The sequence below is a fragment of the Sarcophilus harrisii genome, chromosome 4 (assembly GCF_902635505.1).
Source record: "Sarcophilus harrisii chromosome 4, mSarHar1.11, whole genome shotgun sequence".
NCBI lineage: Eukaryota > Metazoa > Chordata > Mammalia > Dasyuromorphia > Dasyuridae > Sarcophilus > Sarcophilus harrisii.
The window spans coordinates 155,870,777-155,897,945 of NC_045429.1; the positions used below are offsets into that span (position 1 = coordinate 155,870,777).

The 27,169-nt window shown below is 34.2% G+C and overlaps 1 protein-coding gene and 1 long non-coding RNA gene across 2 annotated transcripts in view; one reads left to right on the plus strand and one right to left on the minus strand.

Annotated features, from left to right (window-relative positions):
- Positions 1-1,990: 1,990 nt before the first annotated feature.
- Positions 1,991-26,866, minus strand: LOC116423133. Its single transcript, XR_004233599.1, has 4 exons — positions 26,454-26,866; positions 13,297-13,387; positions 11,917-11,996; positions 1,991-2,347 (listed from the first exon to the last, which is right to left on the minus strand). It is a non-coding gene; the product is annotated as an uncharacterized LOC116423133 (long non-coding RNA).
- TXLNB (taxilin beta) overlaps positions 23,474-27,169 on the plus strand; it is a 63,819-nt gene continuing 60,123 nt past the window's right edge. Inside the window, exon 1 of the mRNA XM_003769504.3 lies at positions 23,474-23,667. The gene's annotated coding sequence lies outside the window, so the exon portion shown is untranslated. The remainder of the gene's footprint in view (positions 23,668-27,169) is intronic.

Sequence of the window (27,169 nt, forward strand, 5' to 3'; positions counted from 1 at the left end):
TTTTTTCTGCCCAGTATAGCTATGCCAATAAGATCACAAATGAAATCCAATAAGCCTTCTCCTGACTTAGCCATTTCCAATGAGTCATTTCTCCCAGAAATTCCCTGAACTTCCAGGTTATGACTAAATAGAATGGCATAGTTGAAAGATGTCTACAAATTCTACAGGGTACACATAAAATTTTAGCCTCTATAGTCTGTCTTCTAGGAGAAGGCAGGCCTATTACCATTGAGGTACCTTGAACAATGTATTTCTACCTTTCTATTCATAACTTGCAATGTTAGTCAAAGAGCTGAACACTACAAGTATCCAAATTTAGATTTTTATTATTTTCCCCTGTCCACAGATGACAATGTCCATAAACCTAGGGAAAAAAATGACTACTAGATCTGGCATTCGGATCATTTAGAACTTCTGGATGGTCTAAAAGTTTTTTGGATTATTACAGCTAATGCAAATAGTAATGAGGTACCCCCTCAAAGATGATGCTTCCTTCTATCAAATGAAGCTTTACCTTGGAGTAGGTTTTCCTTCCAGAACATATAATTCTTATCAGCAATTATCAGTTTGCAGAGTAATTAGGGGCCAGGGCTTAAAGTTGTCTAGAATGATCTGTTACAGGGCAAATCTCACAATAATATTGACTGTATGAGTACTGCCAAAAAAAACTGTTTTTATAAATCTAGATTATAAAAAGAGAGGCTGAATTCCAATAGACTTGTGATAGAGAGAGCATCTGCATCCAGAAAAAGAAATGTTAAGACTGAATGTGGATCACAACATAATATTTTCATCTTTGGACACAAGGTTTTTGCAAGGGTGAATGTTGAAAACTATCTTTGCATATATTTTGAAAATAAAAAGCTATTATTTTAAGAAAGAAGGGCTTCAGCGTCCCATAATCATTAAAAAATGCCTCCCCTTGCCCTCTGATCTCTAGTGGAAAGTCTTGGGGAATTTCTACAAATCATGGATGCTGACACATTGGAGGGCCTGAAATAAAACAGCCTCAATCTCCTGTCAAACTGAGGAACTACACTGCTGATTGTGAAGGATCTTAAAATATCAGCTTGAAGAGATTGTATCTTATTTTAATGGGGTGAGGGAACCACCCCATTGGGGTTTTTTGAGATTTTTGAGAAGCAAAGTAAAGGGGAGACATATGCTTTAGGAATATCATCTTAGAAGCTACCTGACTTGGAGAAAGAATACCAATTATGGAACAGGAAGCAGAGATAGCAATTATGTAGTTAAACAACAGTCTAGGGGGAAAGTAATGAGGGTCTAGAAAAGGGTCATGATTAACAAGAGACATTGTTTCCACTAAAGGAAGCAGTTCTGTTGCATCCTGTTAAATCAGAACATTATGAATCACCATCCTAACATTCACTGTGGTTATTACTATCAAACACTTTCAGTAGGTTTCAACTTTTGCAGGAAGGTAGGAAGCCAAATTTGGTCATGTTATTTATGGAGCAATCCCTTAGCAATTTGGAATCCAACAGTGATTGATCCTGTCATCTCTCCTTCCATTCTCCCAGCTGCTTATCTTCTCAGTCTTCCTAAATCACTCTGTAATGGTTTTTATCCTATCACCTACTTTACAATTCACTTATAGACAGACTGAAAAACCAAAGAGAAAGAATCAAATAATCATTTTCCATTAAAAGAATAACATTCACTTCTTCCTCCTCCTAAATTCAGATAAAATGTTTTATTTTATGTTCATCTACTTCAATATTGCCTTTTAAAAATAATACAAGTGCCTTGAGAATGGGTGATAATATCTTTCTGAATTTCATATTATTCCCAGTTATTTATTATAGCCACCAAGAGAAGTGCTATGATTTTGATGATGAGTAGAATAAATAAGGAAAGCAGATTTAAATGTTTTTTGGCATTGATAGTAATTGGACCCTTCCCCCAGTAGGTGGTTGATTCTTTCCAATTCTTTCTCCTTTGTAATACACTGACTTTTTTTTTTAATATCTATAACACTTTTGCATCAGGAAAATTATTAATGGAGCAAAGGAGAGAAATTAAAGCTCAAACTTAAAGACCACAGCTACAAAATGCAAAACATGCAGAGATGTAAGGGATTACCAAGTTCCCCTCACAAAAAGGAGAAAATTGGGGCAGTAAGAAAAGTATACAGGAAGAACCAGGCAGAGGCAGTGGAGAGTACTAGAGACATATAGTAACATTTTTATTACCCAAAGCAGTACTTTGCTAGTAACTCTCTACTGGAAATTTTCTGAAAAGAACACTGATCTCTTGGTTGAAGGATCTGAATTTGAGTCCACATTCTGTCATGTTACCCAGAATCTCTGCACTTCATTTTCCTTACCTACAAAAGGGAAATAATATTATTTACACAACTTAGCTCAAAATTATTATGAGTTTCAAATACATAAATATGCATAAAGAGTATTATAACACAGTCAAAGTTCTCTATCGCTCCACCTCTCTGGCAATGCAGAGCTTGATTTTATCTCACTTCTAGAGTACCCAAGGACAAGTGATTTAGGGTATCTCAAAACAAAAGTACTACCGTGTAGGTGGGAAAAGGTAAATTGGAATTTAGAGTTGTTTCTTTTCCAAAACAAGTTTCTCTTTTATGCCCACAATGTAAAATAATTGACAATTAAGTGCCCAATTATTTTCCTCTATGGGTCTTTTAATGGGGTATAAACATGGCCACAATGATGCCTTAAAGTTAACAGCCCATTACAAATGAGTAAGTAGCCATTGAAGCAGTGATACTAGTCATAGAACAAATAAAATTGAAGTGCATTTGATTGATAAACTAAATGCCATTCCTGAAGTTTTGTTAGGACTTTTTTTTAAAGAGATCACATTAGAGTCCACACTTTACAGAAGACAAATTAACATTTCTGAGATTATGAAAAATCAAATGGAATCTTAGAAATTTAAGGAAAAAAACAACTAGTTTCATCTTCCACAATTAGTAGTGTTAATTCCTATAAAAACAAATCCTTGAAAACTACATATTAACCTAGAAATTCACTTAATAATTACCTATTTTTATTTATTTTCTTGAATATTTCTCAATTATATTTTAATTTTGGTTTGGACTACATTCAGGAGTTGGCTGTTGGTTTGACATTTCTGTCCTACATGATGCCTGGCATATTTCGGCACCTAATATGTACCAGACATTATGTAAGCTATTAGATGTGCAAAAATGAGCAGCAAAAAGAAATTAAAAGAGAAAAGAAAGAAAAAAGATAGGAAAACGAAAAGAAAAAAGAAGGAAAAAAGGAGAAAGGAAGGGAAGAAGGAAGGAAGGGAGGAAGGAAAGAAGAAAGGAAGGGAGAGAGAGAAGGAGGAAGGCAGGGAAGGGAGGAAAGAACAAACGAAAGGAAGAGAGAGGGAGGAAGGAGGGTAGGAAGAAGGAGAGATGAAGGAGGGAAAAAGAAAAAAGGAAGAGAAAGAAAAAGAAAGGAAGAGTTTATATTTTATAGAAGCATGCAACATGCATATGATAATAATAATAATATCTAGTATTTATATGGCACCTACTAGGCACAGCTCTATGCATTATACAGTTATCTCATTTAATTCTAACAACAGCCCGAGGAAATATTGTTTTATATTTTACAATTGAAGAAACTGAGGCAAACAAAAGTTAAATGACTTGCCCAAGGTCACATAGTACATGTTTGAGGCTAACTGTGAACTCAGGTCTTCTGACTTCAGATCCAGTGCTCTAATCACTTCATCACCTAGGCAAGGGCATGGGTGTGGGTGTATGTATGTGTGTACAGTTGGGATATATATTTGGAAGAATAAGGAAAAACTCTGTGTAAAAGGTAATGATTGAGTTTAATCCTGATGGAAGAGGACAATTATATAATAGGGAATTGAAGAAAACATGCATTCCAGAGAGGAGGAAAAGGGGAAACAAGATGGAATGTGAGGAACAGAGTAGACTAGTTTGTGTGCACTATAGGAAAGGAAATAATGTATAATAAGATTGGAAAGAAAAGAAACTCAATGAATCATTAAAAATAAACAGAAGAGAGTCAGAGAAAGCTCAGAAGAAGAAACTGACAAATGAAGCAATGACGAAATTATGATATTAGATTTTAATTGTGAAAAAAAAATTCAAGCTGTATCTAACAGGGAAATATATAGTTTCATTCCGAACCCCTCTTTTTTTTGCTTTTCTTTATATATTGACATTTTGCTTAAGTTCACAATAAAAAAGATCATTTAAAACAACAAAAATAAATAATTTAATTTGGTAATTGAGAGATCATTGGTAACTTTGGAAAGAGTTGAGTGATGAGGTCAGAAGCCCAATTGCAAAGGACTGAAAGACAGAAAAGTAGAGCAAAATATTAGAAATAGTTTTGTTTTTGTTTTTCCCTTAGGAGTTGGTTGAAAAAGAGAAGAAATATTTAGGATGACAACTTGAGAGAATGATATGATCTAGTGAAAGTATTTTGTTTTGTTTTTTAAAGGATGAAGACACAGGCACATTTGAAGGCAATAAAGAAGAACACAGTAGAGAGGAAAAGATTGGAAATTGAAAGAAGAAGGGATGATAGATGGAACAATCTTTTGAAAAAGGGAAGGGATCAAGATCATATATATCAGGAGTTGTCCTTGACAAGAAAAAGAGCTTCAACCTATGTTATACTATGCAGAATATATAATGGAGTGGTACTGAAGCCTCAATGTTTGGAGTTCTTATTGACACTTATTATGATAATTTTGTGCCATTGCTATGATTGGAACCAAAACATGTAGACAGATCTATGAGTTTAGAGTAAAGGAATCTTTACTTTTTGTGGCCTACACATTGCAGAAAGATACAACTGAAAAAGGATGACTCCTCTAACTACATTTACAACTATCAATCCTGTGATCATCCACATCAACTTTGTGACAGTTCTTGCCCATGCGGAATTGTTCAAATCTTTTGTGAAAAGTTTTGTCAGTGTAGCACAGAATGCCAAAACCAATTCCCCGAGTGCTGTTATAAAGCACAATGCAACACTAAACAATGACCTTGCTATTTGGTTGTCCACAAATGTGATTTAGTCCTCTGGCTGACTTATGGAGCTACTGATTACTGGGATAATAAAAATATGTCTTGCAAGAACTGCAGCACTCAGAGAAGATCCAAAAAGCAGTTACAGATGATTCCATGTGATGTGGCAGGTTGGGAATTTTCATCAAAAATTCTGTGCAAAAGAATAAATTTATCTCTGAATACTGTGGTGAGATTATTTCTCAGGATCAGGAAGACAAAAGACCAAAGGTTTATGATTAAGTACGTGTGCAACTTTCTCTTCAACTTGAATAATGATTTTTGGTGGATGCAGCCTACAAGGATAACAAAATTCATTTTACAAATCATTCAGTAAATCCCAGCTGCTATTCAAAAGTTATGATGGTTAACAGTGATCATAGGATAGGTATTTTTGCTAAAAGAACTATTGAGACTGGTGAAGACCCATTTTTGGACTACAGATGTAGCCAGGCTGATGTCCTGAAATATGTGAGCATTGAATGAGAAATGGAAATCCCTTGATATCATCCACTCTCTCCTTTTTAAAACAGATGCCTTATTTTCAGGAATTTCTAGTACTGTGGGCAATTTTAGAAAAATAAAATGCAACTTGAAATTCTGAAAAAAAAATTAATGAAATCCCCAAATTTGAAGGTCTTCAAGAAGGGACCAGTCAACCACTTAAGGAATGGAGAAGTGATTCTTAGCCAAGTATACATTGGAGTAAATGAAGTCTGAAATCCTTCTGTGTTATATTTCTGTTATATTATATGTGTGTTATATACATGTATTTGTCATATTCATATCATATATCATGTTATATTCAATTAGGTATAAGGACTTTTTTCCCATTAATGAAATGATAATAATAACTACTGTTAGTATTCTTACTGTTTTCTTGTATTCATCTTTTTTTTATGGGGTTTAGATGAAAGCAATCTAAAAACAAATTACTATACTGGGTATATATTTTTTAAATTTAATGCTCTGCAGACTATTGTGCAGAGAAATAAATTGAATTTTTTTCAATTGAAGAAGTATATTGAAATGTAAACAACTTCTGTGGACTCACTGAAAATGTCTTCAGAACAATTCCCAGAGCAGGCAATGGGATGATATCTATCTTAATCCTGTTCCCACATTATTTTAATATCTCCTACTTTCTACATTTTGAAAAGCTTTTCATTCTATGCAGTTTGGAGATTAGGAGTACCTGGTATTATTAATAACATATAGCATAAACATTCTGAAATTTTTATGGATAAGTATAATATATTGGTTGTTCTTTCTGAAGTGATGTTTTGGGTTTAAATACATCCTTCAAAGAGATAGTTTGCTGGATTTTTCTAGGATATTTCAGGGCTTATATTTTTAGGAAGAGGAATTGTCATCAGTTGTTAGTTTATAAAGGACAGTAAACTTCTAGTGTATTACTATAGTCATCTGATCTTGTCTGTCTAGGTATCTAGTAGATGCTAAATTTGTGTAACATGACTTAATATGTTACATTATTTCTACCACTTCATTGACCAATTGGTGTAGATCATTAAGCACAGACTACTACTCAGAGATAAGCTTTTTGTAATTTCTAATGGCAACAGGTTGATCTTGAATTATTATAATTACCATCTTGTTCTCATCTTTTATATTCATTGTCATCATTACCATTATCTTGTTTATCTCTTTCTCCTTTCCATCCTTTTCCTTCTCAATGGCTCTATGAGTCAGTAATATAGTTACTGCTGCAAGTCAAAAATCCATTTATGCCTTCTCTTCCCTTGTGACTCTCATTCAAGTCCTTCCATAAATTCTTCTTATATGACTCACCCAATGTTAGATGGTAGTCTTCTGGGTTTCTAACATTTCATCAGTGCAAAACATCAGCGTAAAACACTGGTAGGAAGTCTAGTCCTCTAAGGTCACTACAGGAGCACTGACCATTTGTAAAAAGGTAACTTTACTATTCTTTGACTGTTACTAATTATTGCAGAAGCCATCACCAATGTTAACAAAAGTGAAATTAAGTGAGACCAAGATGCATGTACAAAAGGCAGAGGACCAACTGATAGATTTTGTAATAACCCAGCTGAAGATGAGAAGGCCAACATTTTCCTAGCACTACAAGGAGATCTGATCATGACCCTAACCTAATATTGTTGTTTCAGGATATTTGTATTATTAGAGATGAAATTTGGGGAAAGGGTAAAGGTTGGTCCCCCTAGTTTCCAGCCCTGGTATTCCCCCATTGACAGAAAACTGGAAAAAATAGTCATTTACCATCACAAGGCAGTGTTCTCTTAGGGGGACGGTGAATTAGAAGAAATTAAGGGATATTCAGAGGAAATAAGGAGCTTACTGCCTAAATATTACCAGAAGGAAATGGAAGCTTTAAGGGATTGGCTAGTGCATTTGTGGGGAAAAGAAACCAGCACTGATTTATATTCTGATGATAAATTTCATAACTTTAGAGAACTAAATGAAATCCTAGTTGCAAGGTCATTCTGACACCCTATACAGTTGGGACAGGGATATATATCTCTTTCAATGGGCTCAGGTGGGAATCAGGCAGATTTAGCTCTCTAAGGATGAATTCCCTTCCTGATCTGTTCAAAAACTCTAGAATAATTATCTAAAAGATCTGGGAGTTCTTGATTGGCCATATGATATGGAATAGTTGACACTAAAGAAACTCCATTCCCCTTATGAACACCCTGTTTCAAAGGTCATTAGAGCTAAAAAGCTCCTAGAAGGTGCTCCTCCTATCTGGAAGTAATTGCTTACTATGGGACTTCCTCTGTTTGTTACAATTCAGGATATGCTTTTGAAGTTTGAATAAATTGGATCTCCTTGATTTTAAGTAGACACCAGTAGTGCTGCCCTCTCTGATGAGCCACTCTAAAAGCATGGGAATCTAAGAAGTTTTGTTTGGAAGGAGACCAGGAGTCAAGTTATAAAAACATGGGATTATGAGAAAGATTGGTAACCATTTTTTTTTAGCATTACTGATTGGATTAGGGTTAAGATTAATAATAATGGAAGAACATTCCAGATAAGGGCCTGATGAACTCTGAAAGTAGACTGAAATATACTTGTTTCACTTTATCTGAGTTTTTTGTTTGTTTTTTTCCTTTTGGTCTATTTCTCCTTTCACAACTGTAATTAATATGGAAATATGTTTATATATTTGTACATATAATTTATATCAAATTGCTTATCATTTTAGGAAGAGAAAAGGGGAGGATGGAAGGGAGAAAAATTTGGAGCTTAAAATCTTGTACAAATGAATGATAAAAATTGTATTTACAGATAATTGGGGAAGTACCATTAAAAAGTTTTTTTGAAATAATAAAAGAGGAAGGAATAGGCAAATGGGTCTTACCTAGTTTCCACTGATTCCTTTGGACCATAAGCTTATGTGTAATTTAAGGATCGCCAGGAATGGAGCCAAGCCCTCCAAAGTTGTTCAATATTTGTATAAAAATAAAAGTGCTTCAGAAATACTGGGCCAGAGTAACCCCTTATTAGATGGATGGTAAGGTTCAGATCTTTAGGGATCTTCTGGATACCAGAAACCAGGTGATCATTACCTGGAGAGTTCTCATTTGTATTAAATATGGAATGCAGTAGGAGATTTAGGGGAAATCACTATGAGGAACAAAAACCACTAATTCACTAAAGGTAGGGCAATATAATAATGGTATTATATATATAAAAACAGCCTGGCATAGTAGCTAGGTCACTGGAATTGGAGACATTAAATATATGATCATGAACAAATCATTAATCTTCACTGTGCATCAGATTCTCCAGCTGTGACACAATGGCATTTAAGCTTTCTTTCTTCTTAGAAGCCTATGATTCTATTACAGTTACAAATCAGCCTGAGTATATAGTGGGGATAGATGTCTCGGTTTTGTGAGACTTGCTTCTAGTTCAAGTTATTCTTTCCATTAATAAACACAAATTTTAATATAATGAATAGGACCAGAAATATGTTAAGGCTGGGTCCATTTATGCCAGCAGTCATAAAACTGAAAACAATCTCCTTAAAGGTGTTATTCCCAATGAGTTTCTTTCTCTAACACTATAATGCTTAATTTGCAAACAACTCAATCCATTATTGGTATGGTATCCATTGCTGCTCCATCACTAATAAGAACCCAAAGGCTCCAAGACTTAGACAGTACTTATAGGTTTCTCTTTCTAAGAGTAGTAAGGAGTAGTAAATAGTAGTAAGGAGCCTAGAGGCTCAACATTTGAATCATTAAGGGGGATAACCTGTGGGGGCAGGACCAATGAACCATATTAGCACTCCAATGTATGTTAGGGTAGACCATATCAACACAACTAACAAAAAGATATTATCTCAGCTAGAAAAAATAATACTATGGATTGATTCTTTCCTTTTGACCATCCATATGTCATTTTCTTGGCTTAAGGGACTCTACCTCCCATACGGATAAAGAATGTTACCCTCATCTCATGCTAATCTAATTGTTACAATTGTTTGAGCAAAATAATTTCCCTGAAAGCCAAGGAGGGTTTGGCAGAGGAGGGAGAGATGGTGGGCCCATCATAAGGAAACAATATAAAGGATGGTAAGAACACATGGGGAAAGTACTTCAACCAATTAATCATTTTTGCCAAATCCATGTATTTAAAAGTCAGAAAGACAATAAGACCCTTAAGAAATCTGGAAATTGTTGCTCTGGATCAGAGGGTATGGTTTCACTCACCTGTATGAGAAAAAGATGGTAGATAAGGTTTTGGGGTGTATAAGATGGGTTGCTGAACAGGAGAGGAGAGACGTTATCTCAAACCAAAAGACACATTGAAAGCAAAGATTATAAACCCTCAGCTTCTTATTCCAGTTATGTTTCTTTGTAGATATTCTGTAACAAAATGTCTTCTGATCCTTCTTAATTTTCTATTGACCTCTAGCTAGACAATAAACAATAGAACTTTAGAGGTCCAGGTAAATTTCCTCTGGGTCCTTATTACAAAGGGCACCTGAAGTTTCCCCAATGGATTCCTGCCACAGCAAAGGTAATCCAAGTGGAACTGCAAACTCACTTGACATGACAGGTAAACTGTTAGAAAAATAGCAAAGAAAGTCAAATACTTGGGCATTGTCAAATATTTGGGTAAGCAAAACTTACACTATGAAGTCTCAGGGCATAAAAGAAAAAAAATGAATACAAGCCATTTTTAACACCTCATTTTCTTTAATACCATTTCTTCTTCTTCATACAGCATTTTAAGAACTGAAATGTCAGAGTCCAAATGTAGGCATTAAACTGCCATTGGTGAAGAAAATAATTTGCTACAGAAATTTTGGGAAAGCTTTCCCATTTTTCTTGTCTTTTCTGTTTTTATTGTACATCTTCAAATGATCTGAATTAGGTTTCATTCCTTAAAATTTTGTGATTTTTTTTTCTTTCCTTCCTCTGCTTCTCACTTTAAAAAAAATGAAGCGTCACTCTTCATAAGCTTCCATCATTCTTATCTGTAAAGTCTTGACAATGAATCTATATTCTAAACCAATGTTGCACTTGGAAACCATGTTTATCTGCTTGAGAGATAAAGTGTTCGATGTCTGAGAGAGTTCCTAGCTTTTCTGGGTCCCTTTTTTTGTGGTGATTGCTTTACATCTTCCCTGTTAATATTTGCTTCTCTATACATGTCATATATTACAGCAATACCTTATTTAAACAGATCAGATTATAGTTGTTCTAATTGCATGTTGTATTTTATGTTTATAACTTTTAATATGATATTGACTTTAATATTTTCTTTCATAAGGAACTGATCTGACTGTACTTCTTCAGTGATGACTCCCACATTGATAATACAACTAAATTAAAGTCCCTTTAAATTTCAAAATATGTCTTAGAATCAAGCTGAACTATTTGGCATAGGGACATCCCAATGAAGAAATTTTCGTTACTGATATATATTAGCAGAGAGAATTCCTGCAATTCTTTGCGAGTTCCTATTACTATTGAAATACATTTGTGTGGGTCTATGTAGGTACAGTATGTGTGTTGCCGATGTGGTTTATATGTATATGCACATTGCTGTCATTTTTTAGTCATATCCAACTTTTTATGACTCCCTTTTGGGGTTTTCTTGGCAGAGATAGTCAAATAGTTTGTCCTTTTTTTCTCCAGCTCATTTTACAAATGAGAAAACTAGAGCAAACTATGACTTTCTCAGGGCCATACAGCTAGTAAGTGTCTGAGATTGGATTTGAACTTAGGAAGAGGAGTCTTTCTGAATCCAAGTCTAGAACATTATTCACTGCTCCACCACTATATATGCATATAGATGTGTCTAAATATAATTCAAAGGGAGTGTGTCACTGGAATCTTAGTCACCAGTCACCAAGAAAGACTTTGATTATTAGCTGGAGAGTAGAAGATTGATATTATAAGGCTGTCTCACTTTGCTCTCTTCAAACAAGGTATAAGAGACTAAAATTATATATGTCTGTCCCCTAAATATTACTAGTCTAAGGAAAATTGTTTTAGATTCAAGCCACTTTCCTGGTTGATATCCCTTATTAGAAAGGAGTAACGAAAGTTATATCCAAAGAATTGATTCCCTTTCTACCATGTCATTTAGACAAAGGCAATCACAGTGGTAAATAGAGAATAAACTTATAGATCCAAGCTGATAGCAAATAGAAATTAGATAAATTCTAGAGATTGGTTAGTACGAAGTGAGTTTTACCACTGAGAGTAAGATAGTTTAGACTGACCAAAAGGAAAACACCCAAGGGGAAGTTCCTTGAAGTCTCTAGTGAGTAAGCTGGAAAACATAGGTATAGAATATACATATATATAAAACATATACAAAGGATATGTTCAAGATACCAGCTTCTCTTTCTTCTCAAAGTCCTTCTCTTCCTTCAGGACCTCTCTCTGAAGAAAGCCTGGGACCACAAGTATCCTCTCTAGGAGAGAGTAAGACAGAGAAGAAAAAAAAAATTTCTCTCTTTCCACAGTCTGACATCAACTCTCTTCCTTATACAAGCACTGAATGTCAAGTAAGTCTTCTCCCAATCATTCAGAAAACATGCTAGGTCTGAATTCTAGAATTGTTTTTTTCTAAATCTAGATATATAGTCACACTCACATATATATTAACTATAATGTATATATATATATATATATATACATACATATGTAGATATGTATATAGAGCTATGATTTCCCAGTTACAGAAACTCTCAATAACAAAATCTACTGTTAATATGCACTGGTACCTATGTACCAACCTACTTTATATATGCATGTACAAATATGAATATATATACATATATGCCTTGTATATATGTATATAGATGTTGTTCAGTCATTTTATCCACGTCTGACTCTTCATATGGTTTTCTTGGCAAAGATACTGGAGCAGTTTGTCATTTCCTTCTCCAGCTCATTTTACAACTGAGGCAAATGGGATTCAATGATTTGCCCAGAATTACACAGCTAGTAAATATCTGAGGCTGTATTGAACTCAGGTTTTCCTGATTCCAGTGCTCTATCTACTGTGCCACCTAACTATTGTGTATATTTGGATAGACAAAAATATAGAATACACACAGATATATACAACATATACCTATATACTGTTTATATTTCTGTATGTATGTATGCATATCCATATATTTATAGACATTTACCCATATGAAGTATGTGATTTCATTGTAGAAAGACCTTTGGATAGGTACTAAATTAATATTTATTAAATAACAATATATGATTAACTTACCACAGGGCATCTAGTTGCCACTGAAGCATTAGTAACATCAAATTATATATTCTTTACAGTAATTTAATGCCAGTTTAATGAGATTTGACTGTAGTTCTAGTAAACATTTAATTTGAGGACTTTTTCCCCTCTGAACATAATGCATGCATCATTCATTATTTCCAGTCATTTCCTATGATCCATTTCTTATTTATTAAAACCTAATTTCTTGTGGCCCGAACTCTCTTAATAAATTTTCTCTTTCTACAGTTTTTCCCCTGTTTCTGGTCTCCTGATATAGTGGCTTGCCTTCAGTGCTACCAGGAGTTATATAGAATAGAAAGAAAGTCTATATAAATTTTATTCATCTCAATACAAATTCTTTTTCCTCTCTCAATTATTTTGTTCTCTTGCAGAGTCTCAAATTCCCTCGTCTGGAATATCCATCTTTTGCCCTTCACATTTTTAGTAACACAAGCTATTTAAACAGAATCTCAAGCTCTCACTTTTCTCTGGGGATGTGACAAATATTCTGTTTGTATGAGCTTTGTATCCAAATATTCACTTCTCCATTATTTCATTCATTTGAATCTTGCTCTGTGGGAAAAAAAAAAAAGATGAATAACAAATAATTATACACAATGCAGGCCTCATCCTGAGAATACAAAGATAGTGAATTTTATGAGGTAATTTACTCTCTTCTAGTATTCACAGATATAGAGAACAATAACATTTTCTTCAGAAAAACAAATTTGCAATCCCCCAAAAGAAAAACCATGTGTTATTCCAAGTATAAGTTAACCTCCAATTTGGGATCTCATTTTATGAAAAGAACTTAGGAATTTATTCCAAACCAAACATTCAGTTTAAGTGACAAGCTTGCTGTTCTGGTAGCTGAAAAAAATCTGCATTCTTGCCTTCATTCTGTAATTAACTAGTTTGATGTCAGACAAGTGACTTAAAATCATTTTTAATTCAACTCTCCAATCTGAAAGGCAGTCAGACTTTCTCATAGGAATCTTATAGAGATGAAAACATATAAAAGATACTTTGAAATATTTGGGAAAATGGGAGTTAAGTAAACTAGCATTTTTATTGTTTAAAATTCTATTCAATACTTCAATATGGGGAGCGTAAATTCTTAGAATGATAGAATTTAGAGTATGAAAAGACTTCAAAAAACATCCAATCAAATACCCATTTTATAGAGGAACAAATTGAGGTCCAGAAGGATGAAATGGCCTGCTCAAGGTACAAAGATAGTGAGTGGCACATCTGAGATTTGCATCTGTATTCTCAGTATTTATACTGTAGGACATTAATGAAAGCAGTTTTGTAATATTTTGAAATATTGCATCAATATTTATTAGGGATATTGGTCTACATTATTTTTTTCTAAGTTGTCTCTCCCTGGTTTAGGTATCAAATGCATATTTGTATTATAGAGAGAAGTTGAAAGGATCCCAGTAAATCTTAGTTCTCTGAATGACAGAATTTACTTGTTCTAGAGTTTTACTGCAAGATTTCATTTATAGCTTATTCAATTTCTTTTCCTGATAATGAGTTATTTTTTTCTTTTTAGTTATTCTAGCTATTTCATCCTTTTTTAAGTATTCATTCATTCCCCCAAGGTTATTTTTGTTAGCATATATATTTTTTCATATATATATGTATATAACTGGACAAAATTGTCTGATAACTTCCTTTGTCAGTTATTGTGAATTATTCATTTTCTTATTTGATGTAAAAAAATTTGGTTTTATTCTCTTTTTAAAACCAAATTAGCTCTCTATTTATGTTTTATGGTTGTTGTTTTTTTAATTACAATATCAACTAATATGCCAGGATTGTCTGTTTTTTAAAGGATGAGTTTTCATCACTCATTGTCTTTGTACTCTTCTCCCATAGTATCCTCTCATTATCATATAGTGAAAGTGGAAGAAGCTAAACTCCAAGCAATAAAGATGATTCAGTGAGAAAAGAGCAAGAAATTGGAGGAAAAAACAAGACTTCAAGAGAAGCAAAGGAGAGAAGCATTTAATTTTCAAATTAATATTCAATATTCATCTCATTCTTGGCCTCTAGACTGTGCACAATCAATATGTTTTTAACTTGCATCCCAGGCTGTGCAGATGATTCAATTATCCAAGCAAGTTCCACCAATATACCAGGTGACATTTTCAGCACCTCCTCTGGAGTAACATTCAGTACAACAGTGCTGAATGTTCTCTGCTCTTCAGGTTGATGAGTATTTTCTTTAGGTCACCACTTTTTTTTTTTTTTTTTTTTTGCCACAGTTCATTGATCTGTTCTGCAGTTGTATGAAAAGAAAGATTTCCAACATGCAAGTCACAACATTTCTTAAGCAGTTAGTTTCTTTTGGATCACTGTTTTCATCTAAGAAGCATGGATCACAGTGCTGGCTTAGTTCCACCAAGACTTCTAAGCAGTCACTTGGCATTTGGGGGACAGTTGAGGCTCGTGTAGTTAGTGAGCATGAGTAGAATCAGGTATATTTCTGGACTGTTTATTCAAATCAAGTCAAATAAAATATATTGAGCAAGTGGTGATCCTTAAAATTTGGGAAATGTAGAAGGAAGATAGCAAATGATATAAAAATCAAACTTAATACATCAAGGATTGAAGCCCACCAGGACCTGCTCTAGAATCCAATGTAAAATTTTCAGTATGAGCATTTATACATTAGAAATCAGCAATCTTTACAAAGCAGGGCTTGATTTATTATTTTGTTGATTGTCTAGACTTAAGAAAGTGCTAATAATGCAGATTAAATTTAAAAGTATTCATGCATACTTCCCCACACACACCCCAGTTGTTAAACATTTACTGGCACACCCACTTACTGCTCAATAAACACTGCTGGAGCTCAGTTGGCACACAGTAGAAGGCTGGGAGAATGATGTCATAATTGGAATGAAGGCCTAGTTACTGAAGGCTAATAATAATAATAACCAGAATTTATATACTGCTTTAAGTTTTGCAAAGTGCTTTACATTTCTGAAACTCATAAAGTCCCTGTAATAAATTCTCTCTTTCTCTATCTCTGCCTGTCTCTCTGTCACTTTCTCTCTCTGTCTCTCTCTCTCTTTCTCTGTGTCTCTCTCTGTGTGTGTCTCTCTCTATCTCTCTTTGTGTGTCTGTCTCTGTCTCTCTGTCTCTCTATCTGTCTCTGTGTGTGTGTGTGTCTCTCTCTCTGTCTCTCTCTGTGTGTCTGTCTCTCTCTCTCTTTCTTCTCTCTCTCTCTTTTTTCTCTCTCTCTCTCTCTCTCTCTCTCTCTCTGTATTTCTCTGTGTGTGTGTCTCTCTCTCCCCTTCCCTCCCTCCATCCCCCTCTCTTTCTCTCTCACCCTTCTTTCCCGGTGTGCACTCGCACACGTGTGCGCACACACACACACATACACACAGTTTGGAATCAAAAAAGAGTGAATTTGGTAAATGAATAAGAGTTAGAAATTAATATATGGATTTGGGATTCCTGGACCCCAGCTTGAAATTTAGGAATGGCTTTTGACCAAGAGTAGAATACACATAATGAGACATAGTAAAATATATTAGCTGTATTATAGACTTGCAAATATTATCCAGAGGGCTTTAAATTTGAAAATGAAGAGGGAAGTTATAACAATTCATTTGGAGGTGCCAGAGAGAGCAGCACAGTTCATACTTTGGGAATTTTCCTAACTAAAAATGTATTTATATAACAACAAAGCATTCAGGAAGGACATTCCCACCTTTGCAACAATGCCAGATATTATCCTAGAATGCTTGATTTCTGGCAGCCATAATCTTTCATCCCCTGACACTTATAGCTCTCTAGGGTAAGGGAATGGCTCACAGGGAGTATTTTAAGAAATACTTTGATCTCAACAATTCTAATCATCACAGCCTTTGTCTAGGAATAAATATCCTAATTTCCAGGCAGTAAGTAGCATTCAAAGCTATAATCAGCATGATTCAATTCAAATCAATAAGCACTAAAGCATTCCCTCTGGCAAAGACACTCTTCCCACTGGATATGGGAAGACAAAAATGGAACAATTTTTGCCCTCAAGATGCTTACATTCTACATTCCTTTATGTTTCACTGACCAAGTATCTTCATCCCTATAGGGAAGACAGATTGGGGCATAGTTAAATGCAGCATATAAAGACCACACATTTAGTATGGTTTCTGACTTAAGCTGGATTTTCTTTCAAACTCTCCTCATCTTCAAACTTACTGGCACATATGGACAGCATAGTTAGTCTCTTAAAAATACCCCAACTACTTTATTTAATTCAAATTAAATGCTTAAATATTTGGCCTAAGTGCAATACTATTTAGAAATATTTGTGTGGTCATTCTCTACTTTATCTTAATTGTATTGGGAAGCTCCAGCATGGTGGAACCATTACAGGAGAATCTATATTGCACAGAGATGACAAACCTCCACTGGTTATTGGGCAATAGACACTAATGTGTGGATATGCACTCAAAACTTTTTGAGCTTACTAGGATATGGCAGAACCTGCGTTTCACTGGCATGGCTTTAGAGAATCCAGAAAACTATATTACAGCTGTAGAGATAGAAGTTAGGAGATGCTATCTACACAGTATTAGTCAATCTAAAATTCTCTTGGACAAGTAGCTAACAACTGAAACTTTCAGAATAGAAATATCTTTATACTTTAGCCATGAGAAATTCAAATAAATATAAAAATAGTTGTTAGCTTCCATACCTCTATATAATGAATTTTCCCAACATGGGTTGTCACCTGCCTCTGTACTAGGTAGTCAAGGACAGAGGTAGATGGAAATAACCATTTTCCATCTGTAGGCCAGCTGGAGTTAAAAAAACAAAACAAAACAAAACCCCACTAACACATCACAATGTCTCAGACACTGTAACAGTTATTCAAAGAAGACCTTTCATAATAATTGGAAAATCAATTGCACCCTCATCAAAACAGATTTTATCCTTGAAGTTTTCTCAATGCTAAAATGAACTGTCAGGAATTCATGATTAAAAAAAACTCTGATCAATCCAGACTCCATTAATTTGGAATTTGCAATCTTTAAGAGGGGCAAAAGTTTATCTCAGTAAAAAACAAAGTACTTTCAAAGACTTGCAAAGAACCATATAACTAAAATTCATTATTTATTCTTACATTAATGACAAGGCAAGTACACAAAGAATTTTTACCAGATAACCTAATATGTTTCTATAATTTTTATCCTTTTTTGAATTTTCAAAAATTCACATTATAATTCAAGAAAAATATTTCATTTACCATTATATCTCAGTTTTGCATATAGTAGGTATTAAAATATGTTTTTGTTTAATTAAATGTGGAATAACTTTCACTAATCTAGATTGATTATCCCCAAGCTCAAATTAATTAGATTTTGCCATATTTTTTCTAGATATTTAGACTAATAAAAAAAATGAAGTCAACTTGATTACAACCCTATCCTATCTACAGGAATAAAATGAAGCTACAATCCTTGCTGAATATGAAGACAAGGTTGACACAAGTTTATCCTGTTCTAATCATGTGCCTCCTCTTTCCCCTACTCTGGAGTATTCCAATAAATTTGTAATAGTAAAAAAAACTTGGCTTTGATTCTAGAAACCACATTCCAAGACAACACAATTTCAAAAATCTGTTTATTATAAATCCCATTCATTCCCCTATTCTGTCTAGCTTTTCATACTTAACACCATTAACTGTTTGGTGTTAATTAAAATAAGCTATAAATCCTTCACTTAAATTTAACCATAGAATCCTAAAGTTGGAGAAACTTCACAGGTCAAGTCCAATATTCCTTTCAAAATAAATAGAAAATGTTTTCTATGGTATATCTAACACAAAATCATTCAAATTCTGCTTTAAAAAAATTTCAGTGATGGGGATTTAAAATACTTTGTGAAAGGTTTTACTATCATTCTTTTATCTGTAGAATTCCTGCCATATGGTATGTCTATCCTTATTTGCAGCTGTCTCATCTGACCCACCTCTATCAGGCAGACATACTGAAAGTATCCCAAGTTATGGAGCTACAATTAAAAACAACTCGCTATTGTTCCTAATAGGGATATTTCAATTTATCCTCCTATAATATAATGGTTCTATCGACCATTTTCATAACAACCCAGACCAAAGTTTCCTTCCTGGGCCCTAAATGTTTTGTGTTGGCTCCTTTTAAAATATAAGTCCTTTGAAGTCAGGCACAGTCTTATATTTGTATCCTTAGAGCTAGTTACAAAGTGAGCACTTAATAAATGCTTTCTCATTTTTCTATTGTAAGATACCTTGTTCCATCATTGGATTATTCCAATTGTTAAACAGTGCTTTGAAATATTATCTCAGAGACTTGTGTAGCCTTAATTGAACTCCCATTTTTACATATGAATCAGGTCTCTAGAAAAAAACACATTTCTATATTTCCTCCTCTGGGTTCCAGAGATATTTTTGAGGCATTGGGAAATTTCATCTCTAACACTATCAGCTTGAGATCCCATTCTGATGTATGCTGCCAGTATCAATCACCATTGAATAGGACCTTAAAGTCATTTAGTCAACTAATATGAATTAGTTTTTTTAAGAGATATTTGCTGAGAAAATATATGAACAGAAATATAAAGCATTTTCCCTAGGGCCATGAACTACTAGGGCATATTAACTGTGAAGTAGTGGCGAAATTAAAGGTCTTTGACTTCTCTATCTCCGATGATGACTTTGAATTCTTCTTCACTCTTTACTGGTTCACATTCAGGTAGGAAGGAGGATGAACCTCACTGTGGTCATCCAAAAGGACCTGTTGAATATATACCATTTCCAATTCAGCTAATTAAAATGACTCCTCTTCACCACAGGGAAAACAGACTAGAACAGTTACCAAATGTCTGGGCCAGCTCTAAATCATCTAACCAGACCCTTCCATTACAAATTATCATACCTTTCTTATAAGCAGACTTGCAGCCTCTTCCAAGAAAGGATCATATCAGCTGAATACACTGTGCCCTCTCACCAGTCACTCTTTTCACTTAGAAAATTAGCTTCCCAAGCTTATCTCAGAAGGAAACCTGGTCCTTACAGAGCTTCTCATATTATCCTAAAGGGATTGAGCTCAATGGATAGTCACCCCCTCAGCTTCAGGTGAGAAACAAAATAATTTGCTTTGTTATCTGCAAACTATGTGGAGAAGGGATTGTAATATTTTGTTCTTTCCATATTAAACTAAGCTCCCCCCTCCTCTGCAGGTCTACAATCATAGAGTGTATTTAACACCTTGAAATTCTTCTGGGACCCTGCAACATCATAAGGCATTCAAATTTTTCTCCAGGGATCCCTGAAATTCAAAGAATATTCATCTGAAAGTCCAGAAAAAGAGAGTCCTCAGATGCTCCTTCCCATATAGAGCACAGCAAGATCTTTTGAATTATATTACTCACTTAGATAAGTTAACTTCAAAAGGAAACAAACTCAGAAAAACCTTCCAAAAAGTGTGGGGCTTCCCCCTCCAAAAATGGTTAAATATTTAGGATTGATTACTAAGAGTTTCTAGATCATGGAACAAATTAAAAGTTTTTCCCCTCAATTGTATTTTATTTTCCCCAATACATGTAGAGACAGTTTTCAACATTCATTTCTGTAAGATTTTGTGTTCCATTTTTTTTCTTCCTCTCTGCCCCCACCCCATTGCCCTCCCCAAGACAGTAAGCAATCCTATTTAGGCTAAACATGTACAATCCTTTCAGATATATTTCCAAATTTTTCATGTCACACAAGAAAAATCAGAGCAAAAAGGGAAAAAATCCACAAGAAAGAAAAACCAAACAAACAACAGTAACAAAAAGGTAAAAATAGTATGCTTAGATCTACATTTAGTCTCCATAGTTTTCTCTCTGGACGTGGATGACGATTTCCATCCCAAATCTCTTGGAATTGTCCTGGATCACTACATTGCTGAGATCTAAGTCTATCCTAGTAAGCAAACTTTATTTTGAAGTAAACCTTATCTGTTTAAAAGCATTAGAAAAACAAAAATATTTATCTGGGAGGCTGATACACTTGCAAGATTATGACATCATAAAGGTGATCACATTTTAGCAATCCCCTAACCTGATGTGGACTGCCAACTCATTTAACAACAGCAATAACAATAACAAAGATTAGAAAAAATAATTTCAGACTTTCACAAACATTGTCTACAGAAATGCATGAATTGCATTTTTATGAATACAGTTTCACTTCTCCTTAAGCTCACTAAAGATGTCCAGTTGTTACTAAAGGAGAAAACAGAGAAAGGCTAAGAAAGAATAGTCAGTATGAAATAGTGGAAAGACAACCGAATTTGGAGTCAGAATATACGAGCTCAAATTCCCTTTCTTATTTATTATCTGTGTGACTTTGAGCTACTGTCCTCCGATCATCAGGAAAGTAGTAGATTGGACAAGATTCTATCAAAAGTCATTTTTTTTTAACTTCTTAAATTCTACCACACTACTTTAGAATCTTTCCACAATAAAAGTGTATCCACATAGTTGCCATGGGAGACTTTATATACTATATATCCAGTATTAAATGTGATGAAAACTAAGGGAAAGTATCCATTCATTCAGCAATCATTTATTAAGCACCCTCTATATGCTAAATACCATAGGTGCTAGGGATAAACAGACAAAAAAAAATTAGTCTCTTTAAGGAGCCTCATTCTATTAGGAGAAAGTGATATAAAAACAAGTATATACAAAAGATATTCAAATTAAATACAAAGTAATGTTGAGGGGAGAACATCGGAGAGAAAAGGAAAAGCCCTTCTGTAGTAGGTAAGTACTTGAGTTCTGTTTTGAAGAAAGCTAGGAATTAGAGCTCTGGGCTTGGAGTCAGGAAAACCTGAGTTCAAATCCAGCCTCAGAAACTTAGTAGCTGGGTCACCTCAGACAAGTCACTTGATTTGTCTACCTCAGTTTTCTCATCTGTAAAATGAGCTGGAAAAGGCAAACCACTCCAATATCATGGCCAAGAAACTCCAAAATGGGATCACAAAGAGTCAGATGTGACCAAACAACAACAAAGGGAAATGAGAAGAAAGCTCATTTCAAACATGAGGAGAGCTTTTGCAAAAGCACAGAAATGGGAGATAGACTTTCACATATATGTATTTCATATATATAATAATGTATAGTATTAGTTTGGCTGGATGTTGAGTGAGTGAGAAGTGATAAGAAGTCAGTCACAAAAAACAGGTTGAAATCAGACTGAGAAGGACTTTAACTACTAAAGAGAAGGATTTTTATTTTTATCCTAGAGATATATGGAGTCACTGAAGCTTCTTGAGCAAAGGAGTGACATATTTACACTTTTCACTTTAGGAATATCAGTTGTGCAAAGGTGTGAAGAATGGATTGGAGAGCTATATCAGCAGTTGTTGAACATTTTAATGCTAGAGATCATCTAAGTAAATGCATGTACATTTTTGCAGATGATATAATTTAGAGAAATAACAATTACTCAGATTTGTGATAGAAGAGCTCTTTTCTCATTACAACCCAGTTAGGTTTAAGTATTGTTGACTTCACTTTATACTGGAGAAAATGGAGATTACTATAAGTCGTCTGAAATCAGAACTAGTTATAGGTTAGAGCTGGAGCCCAAATCTAGATCTTCTAAATCCAAAAAAGAACAGCACTTCCTTCCATATGCTGCTCCTTTCCACATGCTACAATGACTAATTATTAATTATGTAAGCAATCCCTAAAAGTCTCACAATAGAAAGACTATTCCAAATCTAATAAAAATGTTTCTATGCTTAGAACACCACAGTATTTTCTATGTCATTCAGCACAGTGTTACAACAATGATCCACTAGAAATTGGCATCCTTTTATTTGCTATTGCAGAATCATGAAGGAAAATTGTAAAGTTGGAACTCAGTGACACCTTACCTTACTGTCAAAATATTAGCAATATCTTCAATTACTACCACTACAGATATTTTCTCTGAGGGCATGTTAAAATACTAATAATAAGAGAAAGAGTTTAGCCCTTCTTGGAGAAAATATAAAATAGATAAAATTATACATCAGGACAGGAAACTTTGCTATTCCATTTTGTTTGTTTGTTTGTTTCAAGGCTCACAAGTAAATATCAATTACATCATAAAGTTTTTCAATTATTACAGTTTTCAAGCCAATATCTCTCTTTCTCCCATTCCTGCCCAATGATAAATTTTATCATTAAGCAATTTGATACCACATACCCAAGAACAAAATAAAACTAATTAATTAAACTAGCATAGGAAGGAAAAGGAAGAGAAATCATAAATCATAGCAGAAATATATCAAGAACTGGGAAACCCTGAACACCTACATGAAAAGCCTTCTAGGTTGAAAATATTAACTGACCCCAAACAGCCATCAATATTTCTAGCTTTCACTGCAGTGATTGTCTTCAATTTTCTTAGGAAAAAATCTAGAGTGGAAGAAACTGTTAAACCCCAGAAGCTGCCAATTATCTCTGAGCCACCACCCCCTCCCCTTCCAGGGGGTATCATGCTTAAATTTTGCATAGGTCTTATCCCTTGTTATTTTTGTCATCCAGGCTTCAGTCCCTTGGTTTGCCCCACCCTCATCTCTCATTGCCTGTACGTGTGTGTATGTGTGTATGTGTGTGTGTGTGTGTGTGCGTCTTGTGTGTGTGTTTCCATGTGTCTCTCTCTTTCCCTCTCTCTCTCCAACAGGAACAGGGGCGAGTGTCCTGCTTTGATTCCTGCTCTGATCTGTTGATGGTACTTTGGGGGTTTTGTTTTGTTTTTTAACCACCTTCTTCCTCTGGCCCTCTCTTCCTCTCTTTGCTTTGTTCCTCATCTACTGGTAAGTTCAACAAACACTTTTTCAGGCAACTTGAAAAGATATGAGGTTGGGGTTGGGAGGAGGTGTTCGTCGCCCAAACAGTTCAACTTGGAGATTGACTGTGAACTACTGAAGCCCTTTCCATTGTTTTTTATTTATGCTTAATAATAAATGCCTCATTGAGGGATAGGGGGTCCTATAACCTTCTGCCAAAAGTGGGAGTAAACAGTTTTTAGTTAGAACAAAGAAAAAAAAAGTCAAAATAATAGAGTTTATACAAGAGAAAGTTTTGTAATACTTTTTTTTTGCCACCAGCAATTAATTAGAAGATCAATATTTGCTAAGAAAGGGACAATAAAAAAGGAACCCAGAAATTTTCCCAAATTAGGCTTCTTCCTGCCATTGCCAAACTACTCTTAGGAAATAAGAGTTCCTGGGTGTTCAGTGATTCATTATTCCTATTTAAAAGCAACTATAATGTGAAAATCCAAAGGGCTTATAATAGATTTACTATATGGAATTAGAGCAATTTAACACCTGAAAAGTACAGGGCAAATTCATATGCAATTTCATTGGTTCAAACCCAGGCTATTATTTATAATTATTATTTGTACAATCTGAGTAAATTTGAATCTGATTTCAACCAAAAAGGACCTTTTTAAAGTACACAAATATTTATATGAATGTGTTATCTAACCATTTTAATGTACATATTTTAACTCATTAATTCTTCCCATCTTGAATTTAATTTTTAAAAATAATGTTCTCCTTCCAAGGTTTTGAAGGATGAAGTGTTAACTAAATACCAAACCTCCTTTTAGAAGAGCTTAAAATAACTTCTGGCTGGACAAAGGGTGCCATGTGTCTTTCTGCTTGGTGGTGTGGGGAGAGGCAAAAGCTATATATAGATGGACATGTGTACCCTATGGAGGTCAAATTTAAAATGCCTCTCATTAAGAAGGTAAAAAGGTGCTTTATAAAATTGATTGAGAAAAGATTGGCTAGATAGAAAGAGTATAAAGATTGGAGAATTTATTTTTTTTGTCAGTATTTAGCTGATGCTGTCAGGTTGCAGTGTTTAATTCTTTGACTTAGAGGGGGGAGGAGAGAAGGATCTGTCTACACTGAAGAATATTTTCTGTTTCTTGTTAAGATTCTGGCATTAAATTCCTGGTGAAAGGAAGGGTAACAGATCCTGCATCTATCTCATATAGTATCTAAACTTATATTATTCGACTCCATATAGCAAAACACTAGGAGCCCAAAATGGGGCTTCTTTTGTAAGAGTAAACAACTTTACTGTTAAATATTCAACTGATAAATGAATCACTCAGTATTAACAGAACTGATGTCAACAGGGGCCTAAATGCTGGATTAAGTTAAAGTTACTACAATTTAATAAAGTGTATATAACAGGTGTGAGCATTATTTATTCTGTGGTACTTGAGAGAACACAGGCTGAGAAAATCATATATTCCAAGGCTTACTAGGACTGAGCTTTGCCCAATGATTCAAATAATTTCAGCCAATATTTATATAAAGTTTTGTGGGTTGTAAAGTTTTTTTATATCATTTGAATCTTATAAGGTCAATACTTACTATTATTATTCATAATTGTTATAAATATTATTATACGTTATTAATTTCTTTTTTTACAGGTTCAAAAACTGAAATTCAGAAAAGTTAAAAGTCTTTACTATGGTCACACATTAAGTAAATATCAGAGGCAGAAAGCCAGAATTTGGATCTTCTGTCAGGAATCCAACTTGAGTCACTTGACTACAAATACAGAATTTTTCACCTTTAAAATCACACACATTTTCTCAGTTTTCTAGTTGTTGGATAGAATGTAAAACAACAATATCTTTGTTTCTAAAATTTACTTAAGTTGAGGACTGAAAAAATTTGTTTCCAAAAGAGCACAATGTGTAATTCTCCTTGTCCTTGGTAGTAAATCAAGTTCTTTAAAGCATTATTTAATGCACCTATTAGTATCACAGAATTAATCATCTTACTTGATATTCACTCAAATGCATCCACAGTAGCATCAGTATGGATATTCCTTCCAATGATGCAAATGACAAATCATCTATGACTGCTCATCCAATATTGTCCCCAAAGTTTGCCATTGGTGGACTTTCTCATCATCACTTAAGAATATCATTGAAGCACACCAAGTACCATTTATGTCTTGATCTTACCACATAACCAGCACATCTATCTTCTATATATTCTATCATATATTTTTCATCATCCTTTACTCCAGTTTTTCTTTGTAGCACTTTATGTCCACTACAGATGTACATACACACATTTACAATACATACATGCATATATACATGCTTATATATCCACGTGTTTCTCTATTGTTCTTTGAGTAATACTAATTTTTTAATTCTTCAGAAACTGTAGTGTTGTATTTTAAAGCTTGTCACCATATAAGTTGGATAGAATGTTGGTATTTGAAAAAATAGTGCTAAGTTTCTGGGGAAAATTTTAAGGTACTTAAGAGACCATCATCAATTTCCTAAAAAAGCCCTTGCTCCTCCTGTTTAATTCTAATCTCAACTTCTTGTACATTTGTACTGATTATCCAAGACGAGTGTGTGTGTGTGCGTGTGTGCATGTGTGTGACATATATATTTAAAGACAGACACAAACAGAAAGAAATAGACAGACACATAGACTAAAAGATAACTTCTATGATTTTTTTCATCTAATTATGTCATGCTCAAAAACTCAAATGGATAAGTGGTCTCATTATTTGAAAGTTCCCACTAGTAATGAAAATCTTGATCTATTAATACCTTCTCAACTGGTGTGAGTCTTTATTTGTATTCTTCCAAAAGTTTACCATAAGGGATACATCCAATGTGCTGGATGCCATTCCCACTTTCTCCCAACATTACAAGATAATCATAGAATGGTTTGGTTGTCCACTTGTCATATCTTAACCTTGTCAAATGACCAACCTGTCTTATCTTCCTATTATACAATTCCTTTATGACTTCCTTCACTACTATTCTTTTTCAGAGTTTTCTATTGGAGGAAAATATGTAGCCTGCTCATAGTTACCATGTGACATTCCATGGCTCTCTATGCAGGTCATATCTTTAGAATTTTGTAGGTAATGGTGTTATATGTCTTATAGCTATAGCTAATAAAATGTTAATCTTGCAAAAATGAAGCTTTATTTTCATGATAAGCTTGAAGTCAGTAAAAGATTTTCTCTCTCTCTTCTGTGTGTGTGTGTGTGTGTGTGTCTGTGTGTCTGTGTATCTCTCTCTGTGTCTCTGTGTCTCTCTGTGTGTCACTGAGTCTCTGTGTGTCTCTCTTTATCTTTGATTTTTTTCTCTAAATATATGCATAAACACATACACAAACACACAGTTGGATAAATTCTATAAGATATCCATCCAAATGCATGTTGAAATCTGTACAATAATCTTTCTTCCTTCATTTGTCTTTTCCTGCACTGATAATAGGCCACATTCTTTTGCATGATTACAGATTCCCTCGAGCA